The sequence below is a fragment of the Furipterus horrens genome, unplaced genomic scaffold (assembly GCF_987537825.1).
Source record: "Furipterus horrens unplaced genomic scaffold, mFurHor1.1.pri manual_scaffold_8, whole genome shotgun sequence".
Classification (NCBI taxonomy): domain Eukaryota; kingdom Metazoa; phylum Chordata; class Mammalia; order Chiroptera; family Furipteridae; genus Furipterus; species Furipterus horrens.
Genome location: NW_028327178.1, coordinates 71,440,227 through 71,455,496, shown reverse-complemented (window position 1 = coordinate 71,455,496; position 15,270 = coordinate 71,440,227).

Below are 15,270 nucleotides of genomic sequence, written 5' to 3'. Positions count from 1 at the left end.
ACTTCCATGTAGCTTTATTTTCTGGAACTTCTCCTTATTTCTGCTTTTGCGGTAGTTGTATTCCTTCTTAGTTGTGAAGGGAGATGTAATGTGTCAGTCTAGGCCTCCATCTTGGCTGGAAGTCTCCCATTGAGCATTCTTATAAGCAGTTTAGAAGTCTGTATCTTGTACATTGCTTGTCTGCATTTTGTTTAGTTCTGTTTCTGGATTTTTGTTTTCTTTTTTCTCTTGGGACATGTTTTTTTGTCTCTGCATTTTGTCTGCTTCTCTGTGTGTTTCTATGCATTAGGTACAGATGCCATGTCTCTAGTCTTATGTAGTAGGTGTCCTGTGGGGCCCAGTGGTGCAGTCTCCTTAGTCACTTGGGCTGGATGCTCTAGGTATGTCCCTGTAGGGTTTGTGTACCCTCCTGTTGTAGTTCAGCTTGATTGCTATTGGCATATCAATGGGAGGGATTAACCCCGAGTCTTGATTTGTTGTGAGGACTGGCTGTGACTACAGTGTAGGAGTTATTGTTGAGGCGTTGACCCTGTGGAGCAGGATTCATATTAGTAGGTCTCTGATGCCTGCCAGGTTTGCCCTTTGGGTGTGTTTCTTGTGGAGTTTGTCGAGTGGTATTCTGACGTAGTATGAAGCTGGTCACTGGTTGTATTGGTTCTGGGGTCTCTAAAGAGGGGCTGTGGTGCAGGCCAAGATCAGCTGCTGTCTATGCCTTGCCTGGGCCACTTGATATGTGCTACAAAGTGATCTCCAGATGGTTGCCATTTGTGCCTATCTTGAAGGTTTCTTGGAGAGGCTATGCTGCAAACTGAGGCCAGTTGCCGCTATTGTGGGGCTTAGGGTACGCCAAGATCAGGTGCTTTTGTTTCAGGTTTGTGAACCTTTGAGAGAGTTTAGGAAAGTCAGAAGCATGTGTCCAAACAACCCACTGGAAGCAGTTTGGGTGGGCCTGCTAGTAGAGTGAGGCAGGGTGTCAGGGAATCAAGATTATTTTATGTCTTTTAGCTATAGGGGCAATTTTTATTAATAGCCAATGGCAAGTCAATAATTATCCCTCAAATGGCACACACCCTATCACCATATCTAGAAATATTTTTCTCCAAACTTTTAATGATTTCTGCTTGGTGACACCTACAGGCCTTTGTCATAAGCTCCAATCTGTATAAGAGTAAAATCATATATATGGGTGTGAAACTTGGGGCCCAAAGGTATTGACTGAGCCACTTCCTTTTGAAATTCACGTGTAGCCTGATGTTTTCAGGTTTGCATTCAAATATGACCCTCTTTTGGATAATTTATGGTTAGGAGCTAGCAATATTTCCAGATATGGTAGATTTTCTCTTAAAATCTGAGCTAGCAGATCAGACACTGTGCTTCTTTCTTAGCTCCAGGGCTGAGCAGTGACAGTAATTTACTTTCCTTTGTCTGTGGAATATCACAGGTAACTCCTACACAAGTTAGTTCTAATATTTCACAATTTGTTTGGGCTCCTGTATGTTTGTTGTGTTTATCTGCCAGCCTGCACTAGTCATGTGCTTTTAATTCAGTCCTACTTTGCTCCTCAGTTTTTATTATGATATCATCAATGTAGAATATTATCACACACCAGGCCTTCATTAAATATAAATCCTTCCTTACAAGATCATAACAGCAAGCTGTTGAATTCAAATAACTCTGTGGCAACGCAGTAAATATAAATTGGGATTCTTTTTTGTCTCTAGTCAAACGACACTTGACTCCTCTGAAGTAGGTATTTAACAAATGTATTAACTAGATTAATCACTGAATACCAGTCTCCTGTAATTTGTATTTTTTTTGCACTGTCAAAACCATATCAGGGACTGCTGATGTTGTGGGTGGAACTACTTTATTCAAACCTTGATAACCTACAGGTTGGTGCAAAAGTAATGTCCAACTTTCTTAAAAGAAAGTTTTAGATAGTATTTATTAAATATGTGCCTCTTATAATTTTTTGATGTCACAGTGACTAATTTTTACCTTATTTTTTTAGATCATCGAAGTACTGTTCATAATCGTCCACAATATTTGCACCCATGTTCATCCCATCTAAAGACCACATTAGAAATGTTTTACTCTGTGAGTTTCATAAAGATGCCAATGCAGGTACAGCAGCAAAGTCTATTGAGAGTGCTTATGGGGATGATGCAGTGACTGAAAGAAGTTGCAGGAGGTGGTTTTCCCATTTCTGAAGTGGGGATTTCAGTTTGAAAAATGATTCAAAAGAGGGTCATCCAATAAAACATGATTCTGAAGTGTTGGAAGCTGTTGTGACAGAAAACCCCACCATTACCTCTAGGGAACTTGCAGAACAATTTAACCTAGCCCATACAACCGTGCTATGCCAACTGAAAAGGATGAGAAAGGTTTCAGTAGTTGGAAAGTGGGTCGCACACGAACGGTCTCCAGAGAAGACATGCAACAGCGTGTTGCTTGTTGTGAATCATTGCTTTTGCGACACCTTCAGGCACCATTTTTAGGTAGGCTTGTTACAGGTGCTGAGAAGTGGATCCTTTACTGTAACATTAAATGCCGCTGATCATGGATTAGTAGAGGAGGAAGAAGAGTTCAACAATCAAGATGAGGACTTCATCCAAAGAAGATCATGTTGAGTGTATGGTGGGATATGGAAGGAGTTGCCCATTACGAACTGTTAGACAATGATTACTGCTAATCTTACTGTGAACAACTTCGTCATTTGAAAGCAGCTTTGAACCAAAAGTGACCCTCCTTAGTCAACAGAAAGGGTGTCATCTTCCATCATGATAATGCTCGTCCTCACACAGCTTGACTCACCAAAAATTTCTTGAAAGAGCTTGGTTGGGAAATATTGCTTCACCCTCCATATTCTCCTGACCTTGCTCATTCTGATTATTACCTGTGTCGGGGACTATAGAACCATTTTGATGTTCTTAGGTTGACATTAAGAGAAGAGGATGAAAATGAGTTGGATTCATATTTTGCTTTAGGACCTAAAGAATTTTACAAGCGCAGCATTTATAAGCTAGTTGACAGATGGAATGCGGTTCTAGAAAGCAAAGGAGATTATGTTAACGAATAAATATTTTCATAACCATGGGCTTTTTCATTTTTAAAATAGACCTCGAAATCCGACATTATTTTTGCACCAACCTTATACTGTAAGTCTCCATGAGCCGCACGTCTTTTTCACAGTCCATTCAGGGCTCTTTTACAGAGCATTTGTTGGTATTTCTAACATGTCATTAATCAAGATAGTCATTTCTTTTAGTCCACCAGGAATTCTATGTTGTTTCAAATTAATAAAATGAGGTAGGAAATGTGTTACCGAGTCAGACACAATAATCATCCCAACAGTACATGCAGGTAAAGGAGACACAGCCAGTTCACATAAAGTCTGTTCACACATTCCAGTTCTCATCCAAACTTTTATCCTCATACCATCAACAATCGCATCCCCATATCCTCCCCTTTCAGGACCTCACCAGCAGGTTTTGGAAACACAGAGCATTGGGCTCCCATTCAAGGAGTCCTCAAAAAGTTTTTTCTTCACTCTGTAGTCATTTTACCCACACATGTGCATATGATCTTGGGTCCCCAGACAGAGGTAAGGCCAAGAGACTGGCTCCTTTATCAGTTTTTATCCTGGTTAATCAGTCAGTGATTGGGGGGCTCAGACTTCTTGTTGTTATCTTTGCCTTCCTGCTTTTCAAATTCCTCTAAACTGTAATAAATAGTGCAGATTCATTTTGGTCCCTTCAGTGTTAGAGGACTAGTGGGGGCTTTCATTAGCTGGCCCAACCTTCCATTGTGCTATATTAAGACCTTCGTGTTGACCCCATCAATGTTCAGTTTATTCACCTAGTCCTTAATAATATTTTATAGATGTCCTCCCTGTTGGGAGAGTCCCTTGGCCATCCCTTTCATCAATCCCTGTTCTTTTGTGAATCACTCTAATTATTTTAGGATCCTTAAGACCCTTAAGGAGAAGCTTAGACAACAAATCTGATATGGCTTCTTAAATTCTTCCTTCATTTTTCATCAGTGAGGTTACATTGGGCCCATGTAAACCACAGCATTTTTCATGACCTCAGTAAGGCACACATCAAGTGGATATACATCTCACTCATTATAAAACCAATCCAGAATGGCTTGCATATACAGCATATCAGCCACTTGAATCCAGGGTGTTCTATTTGGCATTTAGAGGAGAGGCAGGGTAATTTTCTTTCTTGGTGTCAACAAACTTTATAGTGGCTTGTGTGCAGTCCACCAGGCTGGGTTCCCCTTTGGGAGCAGCCCATATGTTTGCATCATGTCAGACCATTTGTGATTGTTCAGTAGCAAGCTGTGGGTTCAGCTTCAACCTAAACATATTCCTTTATTCTGCAGCATTCATAACCAAGTAGCCTGCTAATAACTGATTTTAATAAGTTCTTCAGGAAGTTGGCAATATCAATTAACAGAATGAGATAGCTCCTTCACTGTATATACTTTCTTGGTCTTAATGACAGTAGTTTCTTGGTTTTTCCCTCCCCCACCCCTCATCTTGCTACCTGGACTGCCCTCTTGGTGACCAAAGATCATCAAGGTGCTATTAGTTGTGCCAGAACAATTTTTTATTTGGTGGTGGCCATGAGACTAGTGGTGGCCATGGCTTGGATTGCCCAAAATCCAAGGTTGGTGCAGTGCCAGAATCTGTCCCAACACTGTCCTTTATTTTCACTTTAGTTAACATGGCTAACAATAACCAAGTGATTGTTCATATAGCCTGTTTCCTATTATTTTATATCCCTTATGTATCTAGTGAGCCAGCTTGTTGGCAGTTAGATCCATTATAACTAAATTCAGTTGGTGATTTACCTCCAGCAGTGGTCACAGTGCAGCTGCTGTCTGTATCATGGATGATTCATTAGCCATCAGACAGATTTGTCCTCCCTGCTCATTCATCCTTTTCCCAAACAGTGCTTTTCTCATAATTCAGGAATCAGAGTCATTCTGTTGAATCCCATTTCTGCTTCTCACTTCTGTGTTGTGTTCTCCATGACCACCATCAGGCTTGCTGGTTTATTAGAAGGACTCACAGGACTCAGAAGTTGTGGTAATCATGTTTATGACTTATTACAGTGGAAAGAATATAGAGTAAAATTAGGAAAGGGAACTAGCACATGGAGTGAAGCCTGGAGAAAACCAGGTGCAAGCTTCTAAGTGTTCCCCAGGTGCTTAATTCCCAGCAGCAATGATGTGTGACAATAAGTGCAAAGTACTGCCAACCAGGGAGGATTTCTCAGTCCTGAGTATACAAGATTTTTTTATTGGAGGTCAGTTCAGTAGGTATACAGTACCTGCATGACTGACCTCAGCTATTAAAGCTCCAGGCTCCCATAAGTAGAACAGATGTTCCCCACAAATCACATTGTTAATGTAAACAATCTGGACACACTTAGAGCATGATTCAAAGCCTCAGGCATGCAGAAACTATATTATCATACAGAAAGTTTCAAGAGCTCAGTTCATAGTAGTTAACCAAGGCCAGTCATGAAAATGAACCTTCCTTGGTCATGCATAGGGTTTGAGCAACCAGATCTGCATGCTTTGTTAGCACTTTTCTACACACCTTGTAAGTTTCTGTTGAAAGCCAGGCATGTTGATTATGGCATAGGTTAGGTAAATAGATCTATAATGTGAGGATTTATGTTAATTTGATTAGAGTTGGGCTTTAACAGTTGATATAGCTAGAGGTGCTGGAGACTTCAGATTTCTCCATTGTCTTTTAGTCTTCATTCTTTAAAAAAACATTTATTTTTATCTTTAAAATGTTTCAGTTTATTGAGGTGACATTGGTTGATAAAATTATATAACTTTATTTATTTATTTATTTATTTTGGGTGGGGGACCCCCGCTAAAATGATATGTTTTAAGTATATCGTTCTATAATACATCATCTGTATATTATATGTTCACCACCCAAATTAATCTTTTCCATCATCATTTATACCCCCTATACCTTCTTCAACCTCCCCCCCCACCGCTTCCTTCTTGTAATCACCATACAATTTTTCTGTGTCTCTGGAGAGTTTTTTTATTCTTTTGCCTTTTTACCCAGCCCCTCAACCCCTTCCCCTCTGACACCTTCAATCTGTTTTCTGTATCTATGAGTCTGTTTCTATTTTATTAGTTTATTTTGTTTACATTCCACATTTAACTAAAATCATATGGTATTTGGTTTTCTTTGACTGGCTTATTTCAGTTAGGATAATACTCAACAGGTTCATCCCTGCTGTTGCAGAAGGTAAGATTTCCTTTTTTTTTCTTTCCTTTTATGGCTGAGTAGTATTCGATTGTGTAAATGTACCACAGCCTTTATATCCACTAATCTGCTGATGGGGACTTGGGCTGCTTCCAAATCTTGGCTATTGTATATAATGCTGCAGTGAACATAGGGGTGCAACTGTTCTTTCAAATTATTGTTTTGGGTTTCTTCAGATATATTCCCAGAAGTGGGATCACTCGGTCATAGGGCAGTTCCATTTTTAATTTTCTGAGGAAACTCAATACTGTTTCCTGTAGTGGCTACACTGGTCTGCATTCTCACCAACTGTACATGAAGGTTCCCTTTTCTCCACCTCCTTGCCAACACTTGCTCTTTGTTGATTTATTGATGATAGCCATTCTGATAGGTGTGAAGTGGTTCTCATTGTGATTGTAATTTCCATTTCTCTGGTGATTAGTGATGTTGAGCATCTTTTCATATACTGTTGACCAACTGTATATCCTATTTGGAGAACTGTCTATTCAGATCCTTTGCCCATTCTTTAATTAGATTTTTTTTTTTTTGGTATTGAATTGTGTAAACGCCTTATGAATTTTGTATATTAATCCCTTATCACATGTATCATTGACAATCATTCTCCCATTTGGTGGGTTGTCTGCATTTTGTTGATGGTTTCCTTTGCTGTGCACAAACTTTTCATTTTGATGTAACCCCATTTGCTTATTTTTTCTCTTGTTTCCCTTGCCTAAGGAGTTATATCAGAAAAATTATTGCTATGAGCAATGTCTGAGATTTTTCTATCACCGTTTTCTTTCAGGGTTTTTATGGTTTCCAGTCTTACTTTTAAGCCTTTAATTCATTTTGTGTTTGTTCTTCTTTATGGTGTATGAAGGTAGTCTAGTTTCATTTTTTTGGATGTTATCTGTCTAATTTCCCAACACTATTTATTGAATATACTGTCTTTAACCCATTGTAGGTTCTTGCCTCCTTTGTTGAGTATTACTTGACCATAAAGAGGTGGGATTATTTCTGGGCTTTCTGTTCTGTTCCATTGGACAACAAAAGCATGTAAACACACACACACACACACACACACACACACACACACACGTTTTTATGCCTGTACCATGCCGTTTTGATTACTGTGGGTTTCTGGCATAGTCTAGTATCAGGTAGCATGGTTCCTCCAACCTTGTTCTTCCTTCTCAGGATTGCTATTGCTATTCAGGGTCTTTTGTGGTTCTATACAAATGTTTGGATTATTTGTCCCAGCTCTATGAAATATGTCATTGATATCTTGATAGGAATTATATTGAATCTATAGATTTCTCTGAGTAGTATGGACATTTTAATGCTATTAATTCTTCATATCCATGTGTCTTGGTCCTCTTTGCGTCTGGCTTGTTTGGGACTCTCTGTGCTTCCTGGGCTTGTATGTCTATTTCCTTCACCAAATTTGGGAAGTTTCCCTTCATTATTTTTTCACATAAGCTTTCAATTTCTTGCTCTTCCTCTTCTCCTTCTGGCACCCCTATGATTTGGATGTTGGAACATTTAAAATTGTCCCAAGGTTCCTAAGCCTCTCCTCGCTTTTTCAATTCTTGTTTCCTCATTCTGTACTGGTTTACTGTTTCTTTCTTCCTTATGTTCCAAATCATTGATTTGAACCTCGATTTCCTTCCCTTCATCATTGGTTTTGTGTGGATTTTCCTTCGTTTCACTTAGCTTAGCCTTCCCTAGTTCCCTTCTGCATTTGTTATACTTAAACATATCTGTCAAGCCTGTGAGCATCTTTATCACCAGTGTTTTGAACTCTATATCTGTTAGGTTGGCTATCTCCTTGTCTGTTAGGTTGACTATCTGCTTGTAATTTAGGTCTCCCACTGGAACCTTGATCCGTTCCCTCTTTTGGGCCATACTTCTCTGTCTCCTTATCTTGACAGGCTCCTGTGTTTGTTTGCCTCTGTGCCTTAGGTAGAGCTGTTGCACCTGTTACATTGTAAGGGGCGGAGCTGTAGGTATTCATCAGTACAAGCGACCCGTTTCACCATGTTGTGGTGCTGTATGTGGGGGAGGGGTCTGAGAAGGAACAATACCACTTGCTCAGCACTCCCCCCTTTTCCAGGCACTTCTCCCACTTCTGTATGGGACTGGCGCCTCTCTAGCTATTGCCCGGCCATTGTTCCTAGAGTGGGTGGGTCTACGGACATTCTAAGACTGTGGGTGTCCTTTAAACAAGTGGACTCTACTGAGAGACCAGCAGTTTCTTCCTCCACCCCAACCTCCACTGGTTTGCACAGTCAGAAGCAATAAGGCTTTATTTTCCCCTGTATTGGAACCATGAGCTGTGAGGTCTGGTCTGGACAAGCACCACTTCTTTATAACTTTGTACGTTGGACTTCCATGTAGCTTTATTTTCTGGAACTTCTGGTTATTTTTCGTTTTGTGGTAGATGTATTCCTTCTTAGTTGTAGAGGGTAATGGAGCATATCAGTCTAGGCCTCCATCTTGTCCAGAAGTCTTGATTTTTTCTTTGATCTTGTTCACTCATTCATTATTTAATAACATGTTGTTTAGCTTCCATGTCTATGTGTGTTTTTCAGTTTTCTTCTTGTGATTGATTTCTAGTTTCATAACATTGTATTCTGAGAAGATGGTTTATATGATTTCAGTCTTCTTAAATTTATTGAGACTTGTTTTGTTTCCTAACATGTGGTCTATCCTAGAAAATTTTCTATGTGCACTTGAAAATTATGTATATTCTGTTACTTTGGGATGAAAGCCTCTGTAGATAACAGTTAAATCCTTTTGATCTAAGGCCACTCTCTCCTCATTGATTTTCTGTCTGGAAAATTATCCATTGAAGTCAGTGGGGTTTTAAAATCCCTGACTATGACTGTATTTCTGTCAATCTCTCCCTTTATGTCCATCCAGGTTTGCTTTACATGTTTAGGTGCTCCTATATTCAGTGCATAAGTGTTTACTAGAGTTATGTCCTCTTGTTGGATTGTTTCCTTTATCATTATGTAGTGTCCACTTCATCTCTCATAGCCTTGTTGTTAAAATCTATTATGTTGGATAGCTATATTTCTACTCCAGCTTTTTTCCCTTTGCATTTGAATGAAATATCTTTTTCCATCCTTTTACTTTTAGTCTGTGTGTATCTTTCAGTCTGAGGTAGATATTTGGGAGATAGCGTATATATGTGTCTTATTTTCTTTTCCATTCAACTACCCTATGTCTCTTGATTGCAGCATTTATGCCATTTACATTTAAGGCAATTATTGATAAATACATGTTTATTGCCATTTTATTTTTAACTACCTTTCTCTGTTTCTTTTTCTTCTTCTTTTGTATGTTTTATTGATTATGCTGTTACAGTTGCCCCAATTTCTTTTCCCTTTGCTCCCCTCCACCCAGCACCTCCCCTCCCTCCAGCAGTACCCCCGCCCTTAGTCCATGGGTTATGCATGAAACTCTTCTCTACATCCTCCTGTCAATTCCCCACCCTTCTACTATGCTTCTTAATTCCTGCACCATTTCCTTCCCCCTCCCAGCTGACCTCCCCCCACACCTATCATTCTGTTCCCACTCCAGATGTCTGCTTACTTTACCTTTTTTACATTCCCTAGCTTCTGTTGATAGTTGCAATATTGTTTTCATTTTAATGTTTATATTTTTTATCTTCCTTTTCTTAAATAAGTCCCTTTAACATTTCATATAATAATGGCCTGGTGATAATGAACTCCTTCAGCTTTACCTTGTCTGGGAAGCACTTTATCTGCCCTTCCATTCTAAATGATAACTTTGCTGGATAGAGTAATATTGGTTGTAGGTCCTTGCTTTTCATCACTTTGAATATTTTCTTCCAGTCCCTTCTTGCCTGCAAAGTTTCTTTTGAGAAATCAGCTGACGGTTTTATACGTACCGCTTTGTAGGTAATTCTCCTCTTCTCTCTTGATGCTTTTAAGATTCTCTCTTTATCTTGAACCTTTTTCATTTTGATTATGATGTGTCTTAGTGTGTTCCTCCCTGGGTCTAGTTTGTTTGGGACTCCCTGTGCTTCCTGGACCCGTATGTTCATTTCCTTCCCCAAATTAGGGAAGTTTCCCTTCATTATTTTTTTCACATAATTTTTCAATTTCTTGCTGTCCCTCTTCACCTTCTGGTAACCCTATGATTCGGATATTGCTATGTCCTCTGTCCCAGAGGTTTCTAAGCCTTTCCTCATTTAAAAAAAATTCTCATTTCCTCCTTCTGTACTGGTTGACTGTTTCTTTCTTGTGTTCCAATTTGTTGATTTGCACCCTGGTTTCCTTTCCTTCACCATTTGTTTTGTGTGGATTTTTCTTCATTTCAGCCAGGGTAGCCTTCATTCATTCTCCATCCTGTTTAATCTTTGCTGTGAAATCTACGAGCATCTTAATCACCAATGCATTAGAATGTGCATCTGTTAAATTCTCTATCTCCTTATCCATTAGGCATGCTGTATGCTCATTGCTTAGTTGTGTCACTGGGACCTTGATCTGCCCCTGCTTCTGGGTCGTACTTCTCTGTTTCCTCTTCTTTCTATGTTTGCCTCTGTGATTTGGGTAGGGCTCTTACACCTCTTACGTTATAGGGGGTGGAGCCTTAGGTATGCATTAGTGCTGGCGATTGTTTCACCGCGTTTTGGCACTGTATGTGGGGGAGGGGTCTGAGAGGGAAAAGTACCATTTTCCGCCGCTTTTCCAGGCACTTCTTCCCCTTCCGACACTAAGCAAGCTGCCTCCTTTTCGAGACTGGTAGCTTCTTCCTCTGCCCCAGCCCCCACTTGCTTTCACAGTCAGAAGCAATGCAGCTCTTATTTTTCCAGGCTCTGGAACTGCAAGGTACATGGTCTGGTTTGGGGCTCAGATCATTTCTCGAGTTTAAATGGTATGACTACATTTTTTTTGTCATGGCTGCTGGAGGCTGCGCCCACCCACTGCTCTCCAGTAAGACACACTGCCTCTAGCCATGCTGCCACCAAGCACCGCCCTGGCAGGCACTGCTCCATCCTGGCTCTGCCCCTCCTACCTTTCTGCTTGATTATTTCTTCTTATTTCTTTGCTGAACTTTCCTGTAGTTTCGATTTTGGGGGCTTTCTGTTTTTTTGTTTTTTTAGTTTTGAAGTGGTTATAAATTTCTTCTTAGGTGTGAGGAGACACAGTGTGTATATTTATGCCTCCATCTTGGCCAGAAGTCTTTTTTTCTTCTTCTTCTTAAAGCAAGATATTTGTTGCAGTACTGGTTTGTTGTTACCAAACTCCTTGAGTTTATTTCTCATCTGGGAAGCTCTTTATTTCTCCTTCAATTTTTAAATGGTAGCTGTGCTGAGTAAAGTAATCTTGATTGTAGGTCTTTGCTTTTCATTACTTTGAGTATTTCATGCCTGTCCCTTCTGATCTTAAATGTTTCCATTGAGAAGTCAGCTGGTAGTTGTATTTGAGCTCCCGTGTAGGTAACTAACTGTCCTTTTCTTGCTGCTTTTAAGATTTTCTATTGTGTTTAACAGTTCCTATTTTAGTTATGATGTGTCTTGGTGTGGGCCTCTTTGTGTTCATATTGTTTGGGAATCTCATTGCTTCCTGGATTTGTGTGTCTTTTTACCTCACCAGGTTAGGGAGGTTTATAGTCAGTATTTCTTCAAATAAGTTCTCAATCCCTTGCTCTCTCTGTCTTCTGCATCTGCTACCCTTATGATGTAGATGTTGTCATGATTCATGTCATCCCAAAGGTCTCTAAAACTGTTCTCATTTTTCTAAATTTGTTTTTTTGTTGTTGTTGTTGTTGCTCTGATTCAGTGTTCTCTAGGATTTTTTCATTCAAATTGCTGAGTTGATCTTTTGTTTCATTCAACCTACTATTTATTTCTTTTTTAAAATTAATTATTTTAATAATAAAAAAATAATCCCTCCCTCTTAGATATTAAGACCCTTTATAATCTTATAAGGGACAATGGACGAAGGTCTCATGCATCAAGCTGGACATGGTCGTCATCCTACCTATCCTTGGGTCCAGAAATCCCTAATAAGAGTGGGGGTGTGGAGGGGAGGGTGGCCTTCCCACATGGGGAAGGATCGTGCAGACTCCAGGTCAGTTGGCTGTCCCCGGACAACGGTGTGCTTGGTTTAACAGGCTGGCATCTTTGTTGTATTAGATAATCACTCACGTAATGAGATCATAAGCTTATGCCCTCTGGTTCAATTTTTCTCATTTGTTTGTGTTGTTCATTAGTTTCCTGTAATAGGTGACAGCATAAGGTATTTTTCTTTTGTTGCCTGGCTTATTTTGCTGAGCATAATTCTCTCTAGTTCCATCCATGTTGTTGCAAATGGTAGAAGTTCCTTCTTTCTTTCTGCTGCGTAGTACTCCATTGTGAAAATGTACCACAGTTTTTTGATCCACTCATCTACAGATGGGCACTTAGGTTGTTTCCAGCACTTGGCTATTGTAAATAGTGCTGCTATGAACATTGGGGTGCATAGGTTCTTTTGAATTGGTGTTTCAGGATTTTTCAGATATAATCCAAGCAATGGAATTGCTGGTTCAAAAGGCAGTTCCATTTTTCGTTTTTTGAGGAAATTCCAAACTGTTTTTCATAGTGGCTGCACCAGTCTGCATTCCCACCAGCAATGCACCAGGATTCCCATTTCTCCTCATCCTCTCCAGCACAAGTTGTTTGTTGATTTGTTGATGATGGTCTTTCTGACTGGTGTGAGGTGGTATCTCATTGTGGTTTTTATTTGCATCTCTGTGATGGCTAGTGATGTTGAGCATTCTTTCATATGTCTATGGACCCTCTGTATGTCCTCTTTGGAGAAGTGTTTGTTCAGGTCCTTTGCCCATTTTTTAATTGGGTTGTCTGTCTTCTTGGTGTTGAGTCGTATGAGTTCTTTATATATTTTGGAGATCAATCCCTTGTCTGAGATATCATTGGCAAATATATTATCCCATATGGTTGGTTTCCTTTTCACCTTGCTGATGTTTTCTTTAGCTGAGCAGAAAGTTTTTAGTTTGATTCAACCTACTATTTATTTCTTTTAGTGAATTTTTTATTTCAGATATTGCATTCATTATTTCTGATGGTTCTTTTTAATGGTTTCTATGTCCTTTTTCATGTTCCTGTAGTTCACACTAAGTTCCTTGACCATCCTTATAAACATTTTTTTTGAACTCTGATAAATTGCCTCCATTTCACTTAGATCTTTTTCTGGAGATTTCTTCTGTTCTTTAATATGGGGCACGTTTCTCTGTCTCCTCATCTTGGCTGTCATTTTGTTTTTGTTACTACGTATTAGGTAGATAAGCTATGTCTCCCAGTTTTAGGGTGTCCTTATGTAGTAAGTGTTTTGTGGGATCCAGTGGCACAGTCTCCTTGATCACCTGAGCTTGGTGCGCCAGGAATATCCCTTGTGTGGATTAAGTGAGCACTCCTGTTGTAATTGAGTCTTGATTTCTATTGGCTTATTCAAGCTTGACTTTGCCCTGAGGCTGGCAAGCAAGGCTGGCTTACTGTGAGGATCACCCTTGACCACAGATTTGAGCTGCTATGTAGGTGCTAACCACCCTAAGAGGAATTTGCTTCAGCATGTTCTGGTGCCTGCTGAGATCCCCCTTCAGAAGTGCTGCTTGTGAAGCTAATTGGATCTTGAGATTATGTTTCTTGAAGTTGGCCACCGTGTATATTGGTTGTGGGGCCTCTTAGGAGGGATTCTGATGCAGGTCAGTGTGAGACACTGCCTGTGACTGGCTCTGAGCAACCTGTTTTGAGTTTCAAAGCAATCCAAAGTTTGTGGCTGCCTCTGCTGGGCCTGGGTGTTCTTGGGAAGAAATAAGCTCTGTACCAAAGCTGCTTCCACTAGCACCGAGTTTGTGGTGAGGTCCTCAAAAGGCCCAAGTATCCCAAGATCCTCTTCTGCCTGTCTCCACCTGCTGGCTGCCTGTTAGGCTTACTCACTGAAAGAGACTGTGGTGGTAGTCACGTCACAGGAAGAAAATTCTCAGTGAATCACCAGGTAGGGGCAAGTGGTATTCATCAGATTGATACAGGTTCACACTTTGTGCCAGTGATGGGTCTGAATCCACTCAGCATATGTCCCAGGGTTTACCCAGTTTAGCTGCTTCCTGCCAGGTGCGCTGCCAACCTTTGTGGTGAGGCAGAGTCTCAGGGAGACATCAGGGTGAGGCCAGTGGAGTTTATCAGCCCCAAATGGACCAAGATTTGGCTATGTGATGGGAGAGCTCTTTACCTGTTGGATGTGCAAGAGAAATGGCCCTTGTCCTAGAACCACACCATTCAGCCTGTCCCAGAATCTGCCATGAACTTGAGCTTCACATGGCTGAGCTGCCAGGAGCCAGGAAGGTGGGGCTAGTAGATCTCCCATGAGGGGGAACATGAATGGGGTTGAGGGAAGGTGGGTGGATTAGCCCCTACCATGGAACCACACAACTCAGTCACTGACACCACCTGAGTCTTCATGGACCAGTACCCCCTCACCTGGGCAGCTTTCTTCTCAGCAGGGTGTGAGCTCCACAGGGTGGGGCAACAGGGAGTTGTAGGGTGAGGCTAATGCAATCTCCCAGTCTGATACAGTGTGGAGTGGAGTTCTCTACCCAAGAAAGCTGGCATATGTAGTGTGGGAGAGAAACTCAGTATAGGGGTCCTGGTAGTGGTCCCTTCGGTTTTCTTTCCAGTTCCACAACCTTCCGTCTCTCCTCACATGACTCTAGTCCACTCTGCCCTCCCTCTGCTATAGCCCAGGGTGAATTGCTGAAAATGAGATTTTGCATGTTATCCCTTAAGAGGGTACCTGTGCCTATAGCAGACTGTCATCTCTTCCTGTCGGACAGAATCCCCACTGCTTTTCACAGCCAGTTGTGTGTGTGTGTGCGTTTTTTTTTTTAATATATATTTTATTTATTTTTAGGGAGAGGAGAAGGGAAAAAGAGAGGGAGAAAAACATTGATGTAAGTGA